This window comes from Fundulus heteroclitus, unplaced genomic scaffold, assembly GCF_011125445.2.
Source record: "Fundulus heteroclitus isolate FHET01 unplaced genomic scaffold, MU-UCD_Fhet_4.1 scaffold_53, whole genome shotgun sequence".
NCBI classification, from domain to species: Eukaryota; Metazoa; Chordata; class Actinopteri; order Cyprinodontiformes; family Fundulidae; genus Fundulus; species Fundulus heteroclitus.
Window position 1 is genome coordinate 164091 of NW_023396956.1, and position 23361 is coordinate 187451.

Here is a 23361-nt window from a genome sequence, read left to right on the forward strand (position 1 = left end):
TTTAGTTGATGTTTTTGGTGTACTCACCCGCCTCGACATCACGCTCGAAGAACCAGCGTCTCAGGAATCCCCGACACTCAGATGTTGCTCTAGTACTCCACTCATACCCACTTGGTGTTACCAAGCCGGGCGTGAGACCCTCTCCCTGGATTCCGCTGGTTACCCTCCTCTGGTTATCTATCTCTTCCCTCCTGTCTGCTGAGGCGCACTCTGGATCCCTCACCAGTTACCATCTGCCAGCCTCAGCCACCATATACCACTTTTGTCAGGTAAAAAACCTGGGAGAACCGCAACTGGATGTAGTCAATTCTTAACAAATTGGTGATTCCACCCAACCTGGGAGTGGTTCTTTTTTATTATTTTTTGCTGAGGGACAACACAGAAGATGACATTACGGCCAGCAGCTGCTCAAAGAAAATAAGGTTAAGGTTTAAACTGACATTAATATTCAATATTAATGCGGGAATAAGGCTCATAGCTCTATCGGCCGACGGCGGAGCGAAACAACAAGCGTTATACTTTAAAACAAGCTCCTTTGCATGTCCGGAACCGGATGTTAACAAAGCTAACATCATTTTGGCTAGCGGGTTTTCGGCATCAACTTTAAAGACTTTATAAAGTTGATCCGGCCCGCTCATTATATTTAGTCATAATGAGTGGGCTGGATAAGGTAAACATTAATGTCCCATCAATATATGAAACCCTTGTGGAGATAACCTTTGTTATAACCATAAAAACACACTCGACAATGACATGGTACCGAATGCTAGCAATGAGCTACCTCCGTTAGCCCCTTTGTTCAAAGACACCGTGTGCAAACGGTTTACAAACATTTTCCAAATGAACCATTTAAACTTTCCATTTTGGGTCCCTCTGCCACACCTGTCATTTGCCTCGTGTGAGTTTTGTCCACTTTGGCCATCCGAGGAAGGAGCACTTAAAAGCAGGAAAGTTGTTGGTTTGCTCTTAGCTGGCTAGCGCTTAGCTCTGCAGCAACATGTGGTCGGGGTCGGAGGCCTGGTCTCTGCCATGTTCTCTAACCTGGATGCAGTCTGATTTAAGCAGATTCTCCTCACATTCCAAAGCGGGCCCTTTGTCGGCATTCCAGCTCCTTCTGGGGTTCACTTCCCTGTAAAGACTGAGGAGAAATAAACAAAGCTGTTTTTGGCGTGGCAGGATTTCTTCCTCCTGCTCCTCACGCTGAGGTTAAGACAGCAGACTTAACTCTGATTTGTCCAGACATGTCCCCAGGGTGACGAGAATTTTCTCCCAGGTGCTGGCTTGTGTGTCGGTCAGGCCCGGCCAGGGCCCGTGGTCCGAAGTAGCTTTTTCCTGGTCTGCTCCAGGGAGGGGTGGTCCGAGCAGCTTGGAGTCTAAAGAAGAATTTGAAGAGAAGGGTGGTCAGAAGTTCTCTGACCTTTTATCTGTGGGGTGTTTACAGAAGCACCCTGCTGAGAGAGAGGGGCCGTCCTTGCTGGCTCTCTTGTTTGTGCCAGTAAGGGTCCCATGTTTGCAGCAAAGGTGGAATTCCTTTTGTTAACTTTTCCATACTACTGTTCAGAATTCAATCTGACATCAATTATTCATCATGGCGGTAATATGGCACAACATTATCCATATAAAATATTAAAGCTGCCTTTCTGACATATGCTTGGAGGTTAATTTTCTAACATTCTTAATCAAAGCTGGGTTGTTTCTGTACAAAAACAACTTAGTTTTGATGGGAAGCCCCAAGCCGTGGGCGGATATAAAGGTTTGAATGGCCCCTAAAGGTCTCTTAAAGACCCTTAAAATAGGCTTATCTGTGGATATGTCAAGACAAATAGAAACGGGCCATTATAAAACAATATAAAAAAGATAAATAAAAAATAAATATATATGTGACATAGTGTTATGGGAGTTTTGGGTGGAATATTAAACAATAGTAACTGAGTTCCCATCTTTACCAAATGACGAGACGGTGGTATGACGTTCCAGCACTTTTATTGAGAAACAGAGCAGAGATTCACATAGTTGGAAAGTAATCGCACCCCTCGGTTCCGCTGCAGTCTCTGTCTGCCCTGTCTCTGCCTGCCTCGCTTTTCGGGCTTCCCCTAATACTGCACCGTGGCCTTCCCATGAGACAAAACAAAGACAGTCTATCATAATTAATCAGTATCCCTCAGCAGCTGCAGCATTAGGCCTTGCAATCAGCAAACAGTGGATCTTATACATAGACATCAGGTCTCCAGGCCTCCTATGTCCAAGTGGTGTGAGGCCATAGTGACTTCAGAATAATAATTCTTATAACACATAGTGGAACTACAAGGTGCATTGTCGTTGTGCTGGGGACACCTTAAGGGGAACACTTCCTCTTAGCCACGGTGGCTAACCTGTCGAATTTACTGTGGAAATCGATGTAAAATATTTAAATAGGAACAGCGGTCCAGGTGTCTGCGACACAAAGAAATGAATCCTTATTAAACAGATCGTAAAATTCTGTGCAATTTGAATTTTTAGAAAGAGAAACGCGTATGATTCAAAATAGTTGCATTAAATTTGGTATTTACGGAGTCAAGCTATTTGGAGAAATGAAAGACCACAGATGAGTAAAAAGAGCAAAGAAAAGCAGGCCTGCATGCGTGTTACATGTTGAATGTTTGGTTTGTGATTCTGTGCCTCAGTCGGTTAAACGATTAACGCCACGGTTTCAAAAATGTTAATTTATGTCCAGAGACTGCAGCTCTGACATAAATACATTTCAAAGATTTCCTGGCCAGAAGCATTTTTTTAAATTAAGTTTGGGCCAGATCATTTAAGATTAAAGGTCCAGTTAATGAAAAACAGGGGAAGGTTAACATTGTTTGACTGAAAAATAATTCAAATTAATTCAAAATAAATATAACTTATGATAAAAGGTAAAAAGGGATTAATTTGGCTTAATGTAAGGGAAATTAGGTTCCTGAAGCTTTGAGGTTGTGTAATATAGAATTACAATCGTTATTTCGCTTTTATTTTCAGAGGTTATGATTATGTGACATCATCCAGGGGATGATCCACTATTACCAGACCAGATCATCCACTATTACCATCTAACATAGAAAGTACTCCTGGGTCAATTTGAGCTTCTGTGCTTTCTGTGTCTCTGCTCTGTCTTCTCTACCATAGAAAGTACTCCTGGGTCAATGTGAGCTTCTGTGCTTTCTGTGTCTCTGCTCTGTCTTCTCTAAGCCCCAGTGGGTGGAGGCAGATGAGCGTTCACACTGAGCCTGGTTCTGGTTCTGCTGGAGGTTCTCCTCCCTGTTAAAGGGGAGTTTTCCTCTCCACTGTCGCTTCATGCATGCTCAGTATGAGGGATTGCTGCAAAGCCATCAACAATGCAGACGACTGTCCACTGTGGCTCTACGCTCTTTCAGGAGGAGTGAATGCTGCTTGGAGAGACTTGATGCAACCTGCTGGGTTTCCTTAAGGCGGGTGTACACTGTACGAGTTTTTCAGTCGTGGTACTTATATACATCTCAAACTGTACGACGGAACCGCGAGGTTTAAAAGTTCACCGCTCACCATATGTGTTCTCACACTGTATGTCCCGACGCTCTGATGCGACCGCAGTGCTCACACAGAACGTATGAAAACCACACGTCGGACTCAGCCCCGTAGAGAGAAGGCGCTAATCGGACTCGTCTACCCGGAAGCCAAACGTAAACAGAAGAAGAAAAAGGCGGAAGTGTCGATGCTCACTGTTAAATATGAGACTTACTAGAACAAAATGCGCTGATTTGAAAATTCCAAGAGTTGCTCCTCCGTAGTTTGACTCCATGTCACACATACTGCCGTCATGCTTCTCTCCACTCCTATGTTTTCGTTTGAGAAGACGAAGAAGAATTTACCTGTTTGTGCGTGCGCAGTGCGCCAGGTTGGGGGAAATCGGCTCGTAGCTCTGCTTCAACAGCAGGAGGCGCTCACCATCGCTCACGAGGGCCGACTGAATTTCAAACATGTTTGATTTTCAACCGACCGTCCGATTCGTGATCAGGAGGTGGTCATGAGAGGCCGATCGGCCCTCGTTACCGCCTGTACACGACACGACGCAGGAGCACGATCAAGCTGAAATTCGGCCTGATCCAAAAATTACTCGCATGACTGAAGAATCGGCCCGAAAAGGGCAAAAACTCGTACAGTGTATGCCCGGCTTTAGAGAGGAATTTTTTTTACTTTGGAAAGTGCCTTGAGATGACATGTTTCATGAATTCGAAATATATAAATTTAATTTAATTGAATTGAATGAGTTTGGATAATTTCCATTCTAAGATTTCAGACTTTCCATTACTCCCACTAAAGTTAAGGTCATCTCTGGGAGGAAGAAATCTCCATGGAGAAATGCCTCATTGACATGTGGAATAAAACTTTGTTGTAGGGCTGAAATGGCGTGAAACCTGCCTTCACGTTTATTATGAAATCTACAGAGGCTGCAAAGCTATCACTCATCACTAAAACATGCAAGAGAAAAATTCTTTGCAGAAATAATAACCAAACAAAATAAAAATGCTAGCGCTTTATTCACCACAGACTCATAAACCCTCCTGTTATTGTTCCACCGGAGCTCCACTCTACCAGGACCTGCAATGAATTTGCCAACTTCTTTGCGAAGAAAATTAATCTTCCACACCAAGTCCAGTACCAATGTTATGCTCAAACAGAAATGCAGAGAAAATTACTACATTTCAGCTACCCAACTGTAAAAGCTACAACCTTCCTTAACGCCCAGCCTGTCATTGCATCTAACTTGATCCACATAGTAAACTCATCTCATCAGGGGTTTTCATCACAGACTTTTTATCAGGGCATCAACTAGCTGAGCATACAGGATCTGGTAGAGGAAGGGCACATCACACCGGATGAGAAGAAAAGAGGTGATCTGGCAGGGAAGATGTGGCTGAAGCAGGGGGGGGGGGTTTGAATGAATTAACTTAAACACCAAACTCGGAGTATGGGGTTCATACTGTGGATTCATGGAAACATTGTATTGGTTACCTGCAGCAGTAAACACTGTAAATTTCAGCTCTTTTATATTTATGTTAGTAATTCTGCCCAGGATCCACTTTATTCAATGTTCTTAAGATTGCTGCAGACCTCAATGTTCAGATTTCTGTGATTACATTCATTTATAACCCTTTATAGAATAACTTTTGTTCCAAGTCTGTGCACTCACATATTAACCTGCTTTTAATATGTGGCTCATTATGTGTGTGCCTTGACATGCATGTTGTCTTTTCTTTAACTTTGCCTATGATTGTTGCCCGTGTGTGTGTTATGTGAATATGTACACCTCTCATATGAAGATTGTTCTACGCCTGGAAAGCAGAGAATCTCCCTGCAGTTAATGTGTGTTTAACCTGCATGAATGTTTAACGGTGCTACCCAAGCACAGTTGAATGGCTCTATTTTACTTCATTCATCCGGGCACCCCCGAAATGCATTAAATGTGTGTAAGGAGGAGGCTATTAGCAGCCTTACAATGATACAATTCACTGCGGCTGTGTGTCTGCAATCCCATGTGGTTTGTATCAGAGCTGCAGGCCTGCTGAAGACTGTCTGGCTGCACAGTTTTACACAAGTGTTTCCTCAGGGAATCGTTTATATTAAAGAATTAGTGGTATTGGAGTGAAATGGATCAGATTATTCTCAGATAGGATCTGTAGAGATTGTGTGGTCCTTAGTGTTTTTTTGTTTGTTTTCAGTCCCCTGCATGTCTCCAGCTCTCTGGACCTCTCTTCAGTCCTACCTGTCTCCAGCTTTTTGACTTCCTGAAAATCTTTTTTTGTCACCATTTCAGTTGCAATTAGAAATTCTGCAGGCACCCAGAAAATAAAATACAAGTTGGCATTAAATGGAGCATGTCGATGGCTCATCAACCTGTGGTTTTGTAACCCAAAATTAAACTGTCTTCAGCAATTTACTTCATTTTCTACTGCTGTATCTCAAAAATGTTTTTTGATTTTATTTTAAAAAATCATGCCCATGTTTTTCTTTCAGTTTCATTCATAGAGCTCACATTTATCTGTTTTAACTGTTGAGAAGAACATTAGGATAAACAAGGTGGTAGAAATGTAAAAGAACTGTTCAGTATAAAGTAGTTTACTGAACTGAAATCAATTACTTATATTTGTTCTTCATGGATAAAATTTAAAGATCAACCTCCACATGATAAAACATCTAAAAAGTCAGTAAATATTTATTTAAGAGCGATTTACCTTTAAGTGAAGCTCAGTCAGACTTTAGGAGGAACAGCCTGGTCTTTGGGAACTTCACTAATTCCCTTTCCGGTTGAGTTAGATAAGATCAGCACTTCTCATCCTACCAACAACCACAACTTTTAAGATGTGGTTTTACAAATTTGGACATATGCTGGAACTTCCTGCTATCAGGCATGTTCTCAGCCCTTATAGCTAATTCCTCTTAATTTAACACTGAGCAAATTTCCAAGAAAACGTTCCAAACTGTTTTGCTGTCGTCAAAAAATAAAAAAAATACTGAATGCCATTTTTGGTGTATTTGTTCTTGCTGCCAGTTTCAAGAATAGCAACACAGTCTTGCACACAGAGAGCCATTGGTGTGTGCAGAATGGTGACTCCCTCCACTCAGCGCCCGCAGGGAGCACAGTGATTTAGTGTTCCTCTCAGCAGCGGTGTAAATGCTGCTCCGTTTTTTAATGAGCCTCTGACACGCTGCATGTTTCCAACATGTTTTCCTTTGGCTCAGTGGCGACGGCTGCCTGATTGACGCCCCCATTAGGGGGCTTTCCCACTGACATTAGTGCGCCTTCAGTCAAGCACACTAGGGATTTACAAGCAATCAAGCATGACAAGATAATAAAGAAGGATATGCAGCACCTGCTGGGCAACATGCTGTAAAACAGGAGATGGTTGCTGATTTTCTAATCAAATGTAGATTAAAGTGAAAGTTTTGCACTTCATTCAATACTAACTATACCAGAAGAGCAGTTAGTAACAGAAACACAAAGACCAGGTCATTGCAAACTAAATACAAATAGGACAATAAATTCAGATTTAACGTGTTGTACATAAAGCACAAAGGAGTTCCACTCACCTTTTGGAAATATATGTTCTGGAGTTCTGAAGTCTAAAAAGATATATCCATATGACATTTGCTGCTGCTTTGATCAAGAAAACCAGCTTTCAAACAGCCGGTTTAAAGACCTGCCACAGTCTAAAGAGTCCATCCAGCACACAGGCAGGTGGAGACAGACTGACAGCTGCCAACACAAGAGCTGATGCTCAACACCGACACGCCACCAGCTGCAGCTGGACCAATGAGTCTGTCTGGACCTGCTCTGCAGACAGTGGCCAGTCCTAAACATGCTATCCATACGCTGCACAGTGTTGCATGTGCTCTGTCACATTGGTGGATTATTCCTAAAGTACCCAGATGCTGACTGACCAATAAAATTCTGTTTTTAGCTGAACATGGAGTTTTACAGCAGACCAAAGACTTTTGTTTGTTCGTAGTTTTAATGTTTGTTTTTTTCCAGTTAAAACCTTTAACTAAAAACTGACCTGCTATGGTGGACTGAAGACAATGTGAGTGTGATTATTTTGGTTCAATCAGGTGGAAGTTACAGACGGTCTAATAAGCATTAAGGGTCGGACGCTTTATCGCCTCAGCTTTTGCAGTGCACCAGTTAATCCAGCCTTTTGCTTTGGCTATTAATGGCACAAGTCCTGGGTGTCCTTTCACCATGTTCAGGATCAGCTTCAGCCTTAATATTTACCTCCATCATTTATGCAAACAATCTTCTCATTTTACACACATAGAAAACACAAATTACAAAGACCTGCTTGTTATTGTTGTAAAGATAAAATATATATACAAAAGAATTTAGTGGTAACATAAAATGGGAAATTTTATGTTACCATAAATGGGATGATATATGGACCCATTCCATATATTCATCATATATTAAAACAGTCCTTAGTACAATCTAATTTTGCTTTAAAAGAGCAAAAATCAAGTATTGCTTATATAAATACATATTCTGGCAAAGTCTGACAACCTCACATCAAAAATTAAAGCGTTCTCATATTTTAGAATTAGTAGCTTATAAATACATAGGTGGCGGTGCACCACTAGGAGGCGCCATGTTGCGTCTAACCCTAAAGGGGCCAAAACTGTCAGCCTTACGTGTTTTCCTTATCTGTCTTCTAAATAAAGACGTGCAGTCGGTGGAGGAGGAGTAGAAACAGGGAAAGTGCCGTGATCCTGGCGTGAGCCTGTGTGATTGTGGATCTAGGTTGGAGGGCGTAGCAGACCTGCAGCAAGTAACACACCTGTATGCCATTATTATCATCTGCTGCAGTGTTTAAAATCAGCAGCAGGAGAGCTATTCTTCACCTGATGATTGCACACAATTAGTAGAGTCATGCCTGTAAGAAAACCTTCCTACTTAAAGTCTTAGTACTGTTTTTTCTAGAGTAGTCTTCCTTCATCCTGTTAAAATCTGCTATTGTTCGCCCTCAGGTTGATTACCAAGCTGCTTACCTGGATTACTCTTCAACACTTCCCACATGGTCGATACCTCTGATTCCCACGTTTCCACGGCTGTCCTCGCTGGACCTCCTGTCTGCCCGCTCTTCACCGACCCCATCACCCGTCAACTTGATTTCCCCCTGGAACCCCGGACGCCTAGACTCACCTCAGGGTTCACCGCCTCCTCTTGGAACTTCTCTGCCCACACTAAACAGTAAGCCTCCTCGTGCAAACCTCTAGAAGTGTTTCCTACCACATCTAGCTACGTCTCTTCCTTTCAGACCTAGCAGAAGCTCCCAGCGTCCCGTTAAGCTTCCTACTGTCCAAATAAATACTTGAAACCAGTTCCGCTGAGTCTTTCTGGTGGTTTCTATATGTATCATCTTGTCTCGTCTCATCTTTTCTGATTTGTCCTGCCTCCACCAGTTCCGATGTGCTCAGCCAAATGGACTCTTCCAATGAAAGTTGCCTGTGTCTGCATGCTGCACTTCTGCCTGTTTCCCCGTGAGTTCACTCTGCCCATTTTGGTGGTTCCTCGGTCATCCAGGGAGGTGTCCAGGAGGCATCCTGACCAGATGCCCGAGCCACCTCAACTGGCTCCTCTGGACGTGGAAGAGCAGCGGCTCTACTCTGAGTCCTCCCCGGATGACTGAGCTCCTCACCCTATCTCTAAGGGAGAGCCCAGACACACTACGGAGAAAACTCATTTCAGCCGCTTGGATCCGGGATCTCATTCTTTTTTTTTTTTTTTTCCAGTGTCCTGTCTAGCAATGTGGCAATAGGAATTGATGTCTCAATGCCAGATAGAGCTCGACAGATTTTGCTTTTACAAGTGGAGCGAACATCTTTCGCCATAGTGCTCCACTTGATTTATGCTTGTAAATAGCTTTATTATGATTCCTGCAAGGAGAATTTCAAATTATATGGACATTACAATGGGAGAGTAAAGGAAGAACAAGAAGTGAGAGAGAGAAAAAAAGAGTAGAGGTGAAAGAAAGAAGAGATAAAAGGGAGAGAATGATAAAACCTTCTCTGTCTGCTCCATCACCTGGAAAGAGAGACACAAAAAGAACAGCACAACCAACAGACATAAAGCAACAGATACAATCGAATGACACCTAGATGCCATTGCTAAATCATCCGTATTATTATGTAAGCTGACATGTGTAATGTGATACCTGAAAAAAGAAAGTGAAAGAACATAAATAAATAAATAAATTATAAGCTGCATGGGATAAGGGATGACTTTGTCATTTTAAGGAACTCCCACCATGCTGTCAGAGTAAAACTAATGTTGATATTTTTGAAGCATATATGCCGTCTTATATTTGAGCTAATAAATGGCAAATCTGAAATCATGATATTATTGCACATTTCCTGTTCTATGTCTAACCAAGGCTCATCTAGATGACTATTTTTTATTTATTTAGAGATGTATTGTAGCCTATTTGCTAAGTAATAGTTATGGAAGTTAGGCAAATCTAATCCTCCCCTGTCTTTAGTCTTCTGTATTGTCTTTAAGCTAATATATGGGGGTTTATCTTTCCAAAGAAATTTAGAAATGGCAGAGTCTAGAGATTTAAACCAGTCAGATGATGGTTTATTGGCGATCATTGAAAATAAATAATTAATTCTAGGTAGGACCATCATTTTTATTGAAACTACCCTACCCATAAGTGAGATTGGAAGCGATTTCCATCTTTCAAGGTCCTCTTCTATCCTGTTTAAAAATGGGGCGTGGTTAAATTTAAGTAAATCCGTTAATTTAGACGACACAGTAATACCTAAATATTTAATATTTCCTGATTGCATTTGTAAATCTAGGGAGTTTTCGAGAGAGCAATTAATTGACAGTACCGTAGATTTAGACCAGTTTAACAAGTAATCTGATACTTTAGAGAAAGATTCTAGTATTCTAATTACTTGTGAAAGAGAATTATTTGAATGCTGAAGATAAAGTAATACATCATCCGCGTACAGACTAATCTTATGCTCTATTTTCATGCATTTTATACCTTTTACAGCTTTTGTCTGATTGTTGCTGCTAGAGGTTCTATAAAGATGGCAAAAAGTGATGGAGAAAGAGGGCATCCTTGCCTGGTGCCCCTCTGTAGACAAAGATATTTGATTATTTGTCCTGACACAGGCTGTTGGAGAATTGTATAAAATTTTTAACCAATTTATGAATAAATCGCCAAAACTGAATTTATGAAGAGTAACGAATAAAAATTTCCAGTTTACTCTATCAAATGCTTTTTCTGTGTCTAAAGACAATATAATCTTGTTCTTTCAGTCACGACCCAAAGCTCATGATCATAGATGAGGGTAGGAACGTAGATTGACCGGTAAATCGAGAGCTTGGCCTTTTGGCTCAGCTCTCTCTTCACCACAACGGATCGGTACAGCGCCCGCTTCACAGCAGACGCTGCACCAATCCGCCTGTCCATCTCCCGCTCCATCTTCCCCTCATTCGTGAACAAGACCCCAAGATACTTGAACTCCTCCACTAGGGGCAGGACATCCTCCCCAACCCGGAGAAGGCACTCTACCCTTTTCCGGTTCAAGACCATGGTCTCGGATTTGGAGGCACTGATTTTCATCCCGGCCGCTTCGCACTCGGCTGCAAACCGCTCCAGTGAGAGCTGTAGATCACGCCCTGATGAAGCCAATAGGACCACGTCATCCGCGAATAGCAGAGACGCAATCCTAAGGCCACCAAAGCGGATCCCCTCAACACCTTGGCTGCGCCTAGAAATTCTGTCCATAAAAGTTATGAACAGAATCGGTGACAAAGGGCAACCTTGGCGGAGTCCAACTCTCACCGGAAACGAGTCCGACTTACTGCCGGCAATGCGGACCAGACTCTGACACCGGTTGTACAGAGACCTGACAGCCCTTATTAAAGGGTCCGGTACTCCATACTCCCGGAGTACCCCCCACAGGATCCCTCGGGGGACACGGTCGAATGCCTTCTCCAGATCCACAAAGCACATGTAGACTGGTTGGGCAAACTCCCATGCCCCCTCAAGAATCCTGCTGAGGGTATAGAGCTGGTCCAGTGTTCCACGGCCAGGACGAAAACCACACTGCTCTTCCTGAATCCGAGATTCGACTATCCGACGGACCCTCCTTTCCAGAACCCCTGAATAGACCTTACCAGGGAGGCTTAAGAGTGTGATTCCTCTGTAGTTGGAACACACCCTCCGGTCCCCCTTTTTAAATAGGGGGACCACCACCCCAGTCTGCCAATCCAGGGGAACTGCCCCCGATGTCCACGCAATGCTGCAGAGCCGCGTTAACCAACACAGCCCCACAACATCCAGAGCCTTAAGGTACTCAGGGCGAATCTCACCAGAGATGGGAGAACTCGACCCAGAGTCCTCAGGGTCCGCTTCCGCAATGGAAGACATGTTGGTGGAATTAAGGAGGTCTTAGACACACGATGTCCCGAGTCGAGGTCAGCAGCACACCACCCCCACTGTAAACAGTGTTGGTACTGCACTGCTTCCCCTCCTGAGACGCCGGATAGTGGACCAGAATTGCTTTGAAGCCGTACGGAAGTCTTTCTCCATGGCCTCTCTGAACTCTTCCCACGCCCGAGTTTTTGCCTCGGCGACCAGCCGAGCCGCCTGCCGCTTCGACTGCCGGTACACATCAGCTGCTTCCGGAGTCCCATAGGCCAAAAAAGCCCGGTAGGACTCCTTCTTCAGCTTGACGGCTTCCCTCACCGCTGGTGTCCACCAGCGGGTTCGGGGGTTGCCGCCGCGACATGCACCGACAACCTCGTGGCCACAGCTCAGACTAGCCGCCTCAACAATAGAGGCGTGGAACATGGTCCATTCAGACTCAATGTCCCCCGGCTCCCCCGGGACGTGTTTAAAGTTCTCCCGGAGGTGGGAGTTAAAGCTCCGTCTCACAGGGGACTCTGCCAGACGTTCCCAGCAAACCCTCACAGTGCGTTTGGGCCTGCCAGGTCGGACCGGCTTCCTCCCCCGCCATCGGAGCCAACTCACCACCAGGTATTGGTCGGTGGAGAGCTCCGCCCCTCTCTTCACCCGAGTGTCCAAGACATGCGGCCGCAGGTCAGATGAAACGACAACAAAGTCGATCATTGAACTACGACCTAGGGTGTCCTGGTGCCAAGAGCACATGTGGACACCCTTATGCTTGAACATGGTGTTTGTGATGGACAATCCATGATGAGCACAGAAGTCCAACAACAGAACACAACTCAAGTTCAGATCAGGTGGGCCATTCCTCCCAACCACGCCACTCCAGGTCCCACTGTCATTGCCCACGTGAGCGTTGAAGTCCCCCAGCAAATCGAGGGAGACCCCATGAGGGGCACTCTCCAGTACCCCCTCCAAGGACTCCAAAAAGGGTGGGTAATCCGAACTGCTGTTTGGCGCACAAGCACAAACAAGTCAGAACCCGTCCCCCCACACGTATGCGGAGGGAGGCCGCCCTCTCGTTCACCCGTACAGGCACCAAGATGAGGGGCAACAAGTATGCCCACCCCAGCTCGGCGCTTCTCACCAGGAGCAACTCCAGAGTGGAAGAATGTCCAACCTCTCTCAAGGAGACTGGTTCCAGAGCCAGGGCGGTGCATCGAGGATATGTTCCAACTACCTCTAGTTGGAACATATCAACCTCGCACACTAGCTCAGGCTCCTTCCCCACCAGAGAGCTGACTTTCTACGTCCCAAGAGCCAGCTTCTGCAGCCGAGGATCGGAACGCCAAGGTCCCCGCCCTCTACTGCCACCCGTTACACAATGCACCCGACCCCTTTGGCCCCTCCGACAGGTGGTGAGCCCATTGGAAGGGGGACCCATGCTTCCTCTTTGGGCTGAGCCCGACCGGGCTCCATGGATGAGAAGCACTGCCACCAGGTGCTCGCCAACGTGCCCCACCTCCAGGCCTGGCTCCAGAGTGGGGCCCCAATGACCCGTGTCTGGGCGAGGGAACACTACGTCCATTTGTTGTACTCATCATAAGGGGTCTTTGGGCTGTTTTTTGTCTGGTCCCTCACCTAGGACCTGTCTGCCTTGGGTGACCCTACTAGGGGCATAAAGCCCCTGACGGCATAGTTCCTAGGATCATTGGGACACTCAAACCCCTCCACCACGATAGGGTGGCAGCCCAGGGAAGGGCTCATCATCTCAATAAACCTTTTTAAAACGTAACTCTGTGTTTGGCTGAATATCAGGTTCCCCAGCGTTAGTCATTACAGTATGTTCTGGTCAAAAACATGAACCCGTCACCAGCACAGAGTTTACGTTTGTGAAGAGCCATCATATGGGACACTAGTCCTCCGCTCAGCGCTGACAGTTGCATCGATTACTCACCTGAAATCTTCATGGGGTTGATGATGAGCTGGTACAAGACCTTTGTCCCGATCTGTTCCAATATCCATCTCCTTCACAGGATGAGTACGAGGAGGAGTTACTGCAGATGCAAAAGGTCCTGCTTCCCCATATCCATTCGTCACCTCAGCAACATCAGCCATCTCACCTCCATAAACACTGCCGTTTGGCCGCCAGTCCTGTTTCCTCTCCTCTGGTGAGTAATCCTGTCAGTGAGTCTTCTGCTCAGCTTGTTCAGGCTGCAGAGTTCCCTTCTTGGTGCTCTGATCCTCTAGAAAGGGGTCGACGTCAGCTTAAAGAAGCTACCTCCTCCTCGTCGGCTTCAACAATCCCTGTTGCAGCTGTTTCCCCGGCAACCTTTCCGGTTGGGCCTATCTCTTCATCAGCTGCCGGTTAGCCCTCCATCCAAGCATGCGGGGTCTTGGAGAAGTTGGAAGTTCGGCTTTGGTGGAAAGACCACAAATTTGGCTTTTTGGCTCACCATTGAGAAGCACCAGATAGACTTTAAAGCAGACGAAAAATTACTAAGAGTCAGCCCGCACCTAAACGATTGCTGTTACCTGAACTGACTCCCCCGTGTCGGCCTTGGAAGGGTATCGCAATTCCTACTGGAATTTTTCCTTTGTGACAAAGCTTCTAGTCAGAGTGGCTCATGTTACCCTGAGCTACCTCTATAGTTATGCTGCTATAGGCTTAGGCTGCTGGAGGACATCAGGGTCTATTTCTCTCTCTCTGCTGAGTTCTCCTACTGCTCTCCAATCTGCATTATTTGTTGTTATTTCAGCCTTTTTTACTTTTTTACTTTCTATGACATCTGTGACCTGGAACAGAACACTACTGAACTTCCTGATAAACGCTTCATCAAAGACAATCGCTTTAGTGGGGGGTACGGGACTGCCACAGTTTTCTCTGACCTACAGTGACTCACACATACACACACACATGCCTTCGCTGCGCTTACCTTTTCCTTTTTTCTTTTTCTTTTTTTTGTTAATGTATGAGTAGACACAATTAAGCTTTGAATGTTCAATTGAATTCAATTTTATTTATATAGCACCAATTCATGAAACATGCTATCTCAAGGCACTTTACAAAGTCAAGATTCAATCAGATTATACAGATTGGGTCAGGTAACACAGATTGGTCAAAAAATGTCCAATCTAAGTTATCTAGCTATCTATGTTAGTGATGAGGCTTGTTACAGTGAAACTAAAGAAGTCCAGTCAAGGATTTACTTACAGTAGCTTATTCCTTTGTTTATGTAATGTTGTCTTTTCTTATGTAATATTTTCCTCTGTAATATTTTCTGTTTATGTACAGCACTTGCAATTGTCTTGTTACTGAAAAGTGCTCATAAAAAAACTTGCCTTGCCTTTCCACTGTCGCCACATGCTTATCAGGAGGAGGAATGGCTGCAAAGTTTGTGACGCAATGCAATCGGCTCTGTTTTCTTTCAGTTGGCATGTAAAACTGATCTTGACTGCATTTTTTTCCAGAGTGGATACTATTAGAATATATGTTAATAAATTAGACTGTTTCTTAATATAAATTGAATGTTTGTCTTGAAAGGTGTCTGTTGTGAATTGGTGCTACATCAAAAAACTGAAGCGAAACTGAATCAAAGGAAACATTGGGTCCAACACAGTTCTAGCAAGTTTCCAGTGAATGTTTTTATGACAAATGTGCGACAAGAGCAGCGACTGTGTGCCTGACTCGGTTATTAATGTAAAGAACAGTAGCATTTTTCCTAACCAATAGAATAATTATTTAGAAATGAAATCATCATTTAGATGAAATAAATGAGCCAGAAGCATCTTATGCCATCAAACTTCTCTGCCTTAAATTTAACCAAATCTTTCTGAAGTGAACTCTGTCTGAGCTCTCAGGTTAGATAGAAAGGTTTTAGAAAAAAATCCCAGCATCTGAAAAACAGAGATAAAGTTTGATTGAGGGTGCTTATGCAAGCTAATACATGTAAGCATCAATGTGTGTCCTTGTGTGAAAAGTTACACCGGCTTGTCCTCAGGGGGTAATGCACACTACCATGACACATTTCTCAGAGGAACCGCCACACACTGAAAAATGTGTCGCATCACGACCAAAACACACAACAATGCCTTTGCAATTCATGTGTTATGGACACCACAGGGGGGCTCAAAGGAACAAAAAGACAAATAATCACATTGTTGGACGCGTAAGCCGGGCTCTGTTTCACAACAAAGACCTTTCTGGCCTCTCACACGATTGGAGATTGTAAAGCTGTTTGAAAAGAAACTACTGCACAACAATAGGCTTGAAAATACGTCTAATTTCAAATTGACTACAAGTCAGGCTTCAATTTTCACTTCAAACATATAAAACGAGAGCAATTTATTCAGGTAATTTTCCACTTCATCGATGACATCATGAGGTGTAACATTATTTAATGAAGTTAACCTGATCCAAACCAGTCAGAGTATCTAGGGGCAAAAGAAACTGATGAAGCTGTTTTTTTTTTATTGTCTTGAGATAACCGTCACCAAGCTCATGTATCTACTCTGCAATCTAAGCTTCAGTTAGATCTCCAGACCTGTGATCCTCCATCCTGAAGGTACAACTGAAGTCCCCTTCTGAACTCTGGGTTACCTATCTGATAGGCAGCACCCTTCATAGTTATTGGCTGCTAAAAGTTAGTAAACAATAAACTCTCTCCACAAAGCACATGTAGACTGGTTGGGCAAACTCCCATGCCCCCTCCAGGATCCTGCTGAGGGTATAGAGCTGGTCCAGTGTTCCACGGCCAGGACGAAAACCACACTGCTCTTCCTGAATCCGAGATTCGACTATCCGACGGACCCTCCTTTCCAGAACCCCTGAATAGACCTTACCAGGGAGGCTTAAGAGTGTGATTCCTCTGTAGTTGGAACACACCCTCCGGTCCCCCTTTTTAAATAGGGGGACCACCACCCCAGTCTGCCAATCCAGGGGAACTGCCCCCGATGTCCACGCAATGCTGCAGAGCCGCGTTAACCAACACAGCCCCACAACATCCAGAGCCTTAAGGTACTCAGGGCGAATCTCATCCACCCCCGGAGCCTTGCCACCGAGGAGCTTTTTAACAACCTCGGCAACCTCAGCACCAGAGATGGGAGAACCCGACCCAGAGTCCTCAGGCTCTGCTTCCTCAATGGAAGACGTGTTGGTGGGATTAAGGAGGTCTTCGAAGTATTCCGCCCACCGAAACACGACGTTCCGAGTCGAGGTCAGCAGCACACCACCCCCACTGTAAACAGTGTTGGTACTGCACTGCTTCCCCCTCCTGAGACGCCGGATAGTGGACCAGAATCGTTTCGAAGCCGTACGGAAGTCTTTCTCCATGGCCTCTCCGAACTTTCCCCACACCCGAGTTTTTGCCTCGGCGACCAGCCGAGCCGCCTGCCGCTTTCCTCTTTCTCTCCTGTTTTTTCCCAGCATGCACCTCCGCACAGTGTTGTATAGTAACAAAGTAAAAATACTTCACTACTGTACTTAAGTATATTTTTTCTTTTTTTTTTTCTTTTTTTTCTTTCTTTTTTTCACAAAAAATAGAAAAAAAAGGCTGGACTATTGTAATTCTTTACTATCAGGAAGTCCACAAAATGCAGTTCAAAGCCTTCAGCTGATCCAAAATGCTGCAGCAAGAGTTCTGATGAAAATCAACCAGAGGGATCATATTTCTCCAATTTTAGCTTCCCTTCATTGGCTTCCTGTTAAATCAAGAATAGAATTTAAAATTCTCCTTCTAACGTATAAAGCCCTTAATAATCAAGCTCCATCATATATCAGAGCTCTGATTACCCCGTATGTTCCTAACAGAGCACTTCGCTCTCAGACTGCAGGTCTGCTGGTGGTTCCTAGAGTCTCTAAAAGTAGAATGGGAGGCAGATCCTTTAGCTATCAGGCTTCTCTTCTGTGGAACCAACTCCCAGTTTTGGTCCGTGAGGCAGACACCCCGTCTACTTTTAAGACTAATCTTAAAACTTTCCTTTGTGATAAAGCTTCTAGTCAGAGTGGCTCATGTTACCCTGAGCTACCTCTATAGTTATGCTGCTATAGGCTTAGGCTGCTGGAGGGTTTGGGTTTCTACTGTTCTCCAGATTTGCATTGTATTACATTGAAATTACTGTTGTCATTTCTGCTTATAACGCTTTGCTCTCTCTCTCTCTTTTTCTTCATAGTAGGTACACCTGGTCTGGCATTCTGCTAACTGTGACATCATCCAAGGAAGACAGATCATCCACTATTACCATCTAACATAGAAAGTACTCCTGGGTCAATGTGAGCTTCTGTGCTTTCTGTGTCTCTGTTCTGTCTTCTCTACCATAGAAAGTACTCCTGGGTCAATGTGAGCTTCTGAGCTTTCTGTGTCTCTGCTCTGTCTTCTCTAACATAGAAAGTACTCCTGGGTCAATGTGAGCTTCTGAGCTTTCTGGGTCTCTGCTCTGTCTTCTCTACCATAGAAAGTACTCCTGGGTCAATGTGAGCTTCTTTGCTTTCTGTGTCTCTGCTCTGTCTTCTCTAACATAGAAAGTACTCCTGGGTCAATGTGAGCTTCTGAGCTTTCTGTGTCTCTGCTCTGTCTTCTCTAAGCCCCAGTGGGTGGAGGCAGATGAGCGTTCACACTGAGCCCGGTTCTGGTTCTGCTGGAGGTTTTTCCTTCCCACTAATGGGTGGTTTTTCTTTCCACTGTCGCTTCATGCATGCTCAGTATGAGGGATTGCTGCAAAGCCATCAACAATGCAGACGACTCTCCCTGTGGCTCTACGCTTCTCCAGGAGTGAATGCTGCTTGTTGGGATTTTGATGCAATCAACTGGTTCCCTTAGGAAAAAAATGTTGACCAATCTGTATAATATGATTGAATTTGATTTTGTAAAGTGCCTCGAGATGAAATGATTCACGAATTGGCGCTATGTAAATAAAATTGAATTGAATTGAAAAAGAGATCTACAATTTCCCAGGAGAAATAAATTATATTATCACCATCTCATCAAATAACTTTTCACCACTCATCAGTTCTGAGAACCCTCTCCAGCTCTAGCTGGGGATCCCAAGACATCCACAGGTCCCGGAGATCAGACTCTACTCCAGAGGAACTGATCCGGATCATCTGAAAGTCAGACCCAAAGCACCTCAGCTGGCTGCTTTCCGGCAGAGACGTGGATGTCCTCTCAGCTCCTCCCGTCGTTCCATCCACTTCATTTCAGGTCAATAATACCTTATTCATTCCTGAGGGAAAGGAAATGACAGGAAGTGTGGTTATTATGGTCCAGGTCCACAGCAGAAGGTCTGGATGTAGCATATGGCTTCTTAAGATTTATTGTAAATCTCATCTTGGTTTACAGTGGCCAGTTGTGTAATTTCACCACAGTTGTCACTGCTGTAAGAGGCAGAGAAGAAAAATGGTCTGTGACCTTTTAAAGACTAGAGCAAAGACAACAGGGAGCCTAAGCTGGCATTAGGCCACTTTCCCACACGCATGCATGCCTCTCAGGTCAGCCACACAAAGTCACTCCTGCCAAGAAAATGTCTTAGGATCTTTAAGGGAGGCCGTCCAACTTCCCTTTTCTCTCTGAGCATTCACTGGACAGCCAGAGAAGAGATAATAAGGTTAAGGCCGTCAACAAGGTCACTGGGTAATGACCCAGGCTGTAGACGGTTCCTCAGACGGCTCTTTCTCTGCAGATGTCTGAGACCTGGATGTTACGTGAAGCTGCCGCTAAGCATGAGCGCCGTAGCATTCCCCCGCTTCTCTTTATCCTGCAAAGCATCAAAAGTTGTTCTCCTTGGACCCTGGAAGCGGACAGTATAAGGTGTGCGTCACGTGACCAGAGGCCCGTTTCCTGTGTGCATCAAGCAGCAGTCATCAAATTCAGCCCTCTAGATACTTTCCACCTGCCAAACTTTACTGGGAAGTGTCCCTCAACATCTTATCCATTAAGGTGAACACAATACACTGCCAAAATATTCATATCCCATTTTAAAAAGTTGTCATACCCCTGAAATCTGTGTCTAACTTCTTTTACATTACACCCAGTAATGTCTGTTTATTTAGTCTGGCCATTATTTGGCATACCATCATAAAGTGGTGGAAGGACAATGATTCATGGTTTTCATAAGTTTTACAAATGAAAATCTGAAAAGTGGCGAGTTTCTTTGTAGCACATTTCTGCAGCAAGGCAGTTCAAAATGTTTTACATCATGAAAACGTAAAAACATCATAAACACATGGAAACAGTCACTGGTTGTGAGACCAGTAACAAACATTAAATAATATCAGGTGAAAACATCTAAACTTAAGGCTGAAAGCAGCTCTGAACAGGTGGATTTAAAGGAACTCAGAGTTTCTGCTGATTTGCCGTTTTCTGGAAGATTTTCCAGATTTGTGCAGCATTTGCGGCAGCAGGACCTGGTAAGCTCACCATCATAGAGTCCATCATGTACTCCACTGTTTATCAAAGGAACATCTGAGAGCATCCATGAAAAAGCTGAAGCAGAACTGGACCCTGCAACACAAATATGACCCAAAACATACCAGGAAATCCTCCAAGGGCTGCTTGAGACAGAGTCCTGGAATGGCCTAGTCAAAGCCCAGCTCATCAAGAAGCTGTGAGTGAGTTGAAACAGGATCAACTCCTCAAACATCAGAGCTGAAAGTGAGCGGTGGGACAACTTTTCTCAGACTGATGTCAGAGATGGTTGGAGGAGACAAGAAGCTCCTCCATCATGTTCTCTCTCACAGAGAGGGATTATTTTAGCCATAGACATTATATATGTAGACGCCTCATTACATGCTGGACTGCATTCTGCGTCGCCGCCATCTTGGATGGGTCTCTCCTTTTCTAGGCTGGCATAGGAACTGACAGGAGTAAACGCAGAGGGACCAACTTTACCCGTATTTTCTACAGTTTACAGTTGCAATAACTAGCGATAACTACTAAAAGTAGATCACATGGTGCAGATCACCATTTTGGGCTGAGATTGGTTCTGCAGATGAGGTGAAAATTATCTAGAAACCCAACAGATGGACCATAATTTTATGTTTTGTTTTGTTTTTCAGGGGTCTTAAGCTCCAGCCCTAGTAGTGTAAGAACCTGGAATGACCTTGAAATTTTAAAGAACACTTTTCCAGGCCTTTAAAAAAACTGTGTATGCACAGCTTGCAAAATTATAAAGAAATGATTGTTGGTGATTGTTGTAGAGAAGGCTCAGGATTGTACAAGTGACAGAAATAAATACATTTAAATGAACAACCCAATTTGTTTCTTTATGAAAATATAACATTTCTTAATTTATACATTTATTGATTTGTAATACCACACGTTTCTTTGTTTAAGAGCATAAAAAAACAGAGTATTTCAGTATGAAATCACATATTTATACATCGTATAGAGAAGACAGAGCAGAGACACAGAAAGCACAGAAGCTCACATTGACCCAGGAGTACTTTCTATGTTAGAGAAGACAGAGCAGAGACACAGAAAGCACAGAAGCTCACATTGACCCAGGAGTACTTTCTATGTTACAGAAGACAGAGCAGAGACACAGAAAGCACAGAAGCTCACATTGACCCAGGAGTACTTTCTATGTTAGATGGTAATAGAGGATGATCTGCCTCCCCTGATGATGTCACAGCTAACATAATGCCAGACCAGGTGTACCTTCTATGAAGAGAAAAATGACAGTGAACAAAAAGTTAAAAGCTGAAATAACAACAAACAATGCAGAGTGGAGAGCAGTAGGAGAACTCAGCAGAGAGAGAGAAATAGACCCTGATGTCCTCCAGCAGCCTAAGCCTATAGCAGCATAACTATAGAGATAGCTCAGGGTAACATGAACCACTCTGACTAGAAGCTTTGTCACAAAGGAAAGTTTGAAGATTAGTTTTAAAAGTAGACGGGGTGTCTGCCAGAAGGAAATGGAGGGGAAACTCTCCGACTTCTGAGGCTCACTCTTGTGGGTACTCCTATAGTATGTCATCCTAGTTTCCGTTTTTACACATTATTTTGATTAGTCACCACCAGCAACCATGGAAGATCAAGGGAACCACCACAAAACAAGGACTCATAAAGAAGCGGTTGGCATCACAGTGATGTGAGTCTGCCTCAGTGTTTGATGTTGGAGTCCAGGTGTTTCAGCTCAGAGGACTCGTGCCAGCCAGGGTCCGAGGCTTTGGATGCCTGTCCCTTTTCTGTTTAATGCACATAATCTAAATACAACACATGGGACACATTATACAATTTAATTTTGTATTTGAGAAAACTTGAAGAAATAAAAGCTTAGATCTTGACCCAGTAGCTTGTAGATTCTCCTTCAGCAGCAGTTACTCTCAGCAGTGGTTCTTCTGACTCTATCAGCCTTACTGTGGAGAAACTTGGCTTCACTCATCTTTCCAACATTATTCCAGTTCATGGAAGTTTCTGCACAGCTCTCTGAAGGTCCCACCACAGCATGTAGATCAGGCAGAGGTCTGGACTTTGACTGGACCCTTGCTGTTTTATTGCAGATGTGTCTCTCTGTCCAGAGGACGTTGTCCAGAACTCTGGTCCTTCATCCAGGTGCAAGGCTGCTAACCTCAGTCCTGTTGCCATCTTAGTTCTGGAGAGAAGAGGCTTTCTCCTTCAGCCCTTCCAGCAGCCAGACTGGTTCAGGGTCATAACCCTAACCTCTGTAGAGTCTCAGGTGGAGCTCCTGGGGTTCTGGTCCTTTCTCTGAGCTTCAGGTTCTGACCTTGGGCTGAAGCTGCTGGACATCCATCTTGGAAGGTTGGAAGCTGCTGAGATGTTCTCCTCTCTGCAGGACGATGGACCTCAGATGGTCTGGAGATGACCTTTGAACCCTTCCCAGGTGGGTGGCAGCAGCAGCTGCTGCTCTGAGGTCATTGCTGATGTCTTTCCATCCTGGAAGTGTTGATATTAACCTCCAGTGCAGCATACTTTCTCCAACTCCTGCTTCTACACACTGATGATGATCAACCAGTGGACCTGATCAGCAGCTCCTGACTAAATCTCGTGGAAATGAAGTTTTACCCTCACTGTTTGATGGCCAGTTGAGCTGGGAATATAAAATAGAAAGATAGTGGATGATTTATTCCACATATGATGTTGTGCCATCAAGCCATGAGTAAAAATCAGAGTTGTAAGCAAAGAAGTTTGGGACTTTCACAGACACCAAGGAACTGCCTCCCTCAGCAAGGTGCCACTGCTATAAAGCAAAGCTCCCACAGACAATCGTCCTCACTTTGCTGTTGCTCCATGGGAGCGCCATTGACAATAATCTTGATGTAATGTTTTTAACAGAAACATGGCTGCATGAATTTAGTGAAGCAGCTATACTGATGGAGTCGACTCTTCCAAACTACAATTTCCTTTGTGAGAGCAGACAGCAAAGGAAAGGTGGAGGAGTAGCAACATTGTTTAATGATTCACTAAAGTGTAAAAATGTGTTTTTGGGA

At 44.3% G+C, this 23361-nt stretch overlaps 1 long non-coding RNA gene across 1 annotated transcript; it reads right to left on the bottom strand.

Moving 5' to 3' along the window:
* Positions 1 to 318: 318 nt before the first annotated feature.
* On the bottom strand, positions 319 to 7490 carry LOC118561007. The gene is made up of 2 exons (XR_004929716.1): positions 7090 to 7490; positions 319 to 1373 (listed from the first exon to the last, which is right to left on the bottom strand). It is a non-coding gene; the product is annotated as an uncharacterized LOC118561007 (long non-coding RNA).
* Positions 7491 to 23361: the final 15871 nt, after the last annotated feature.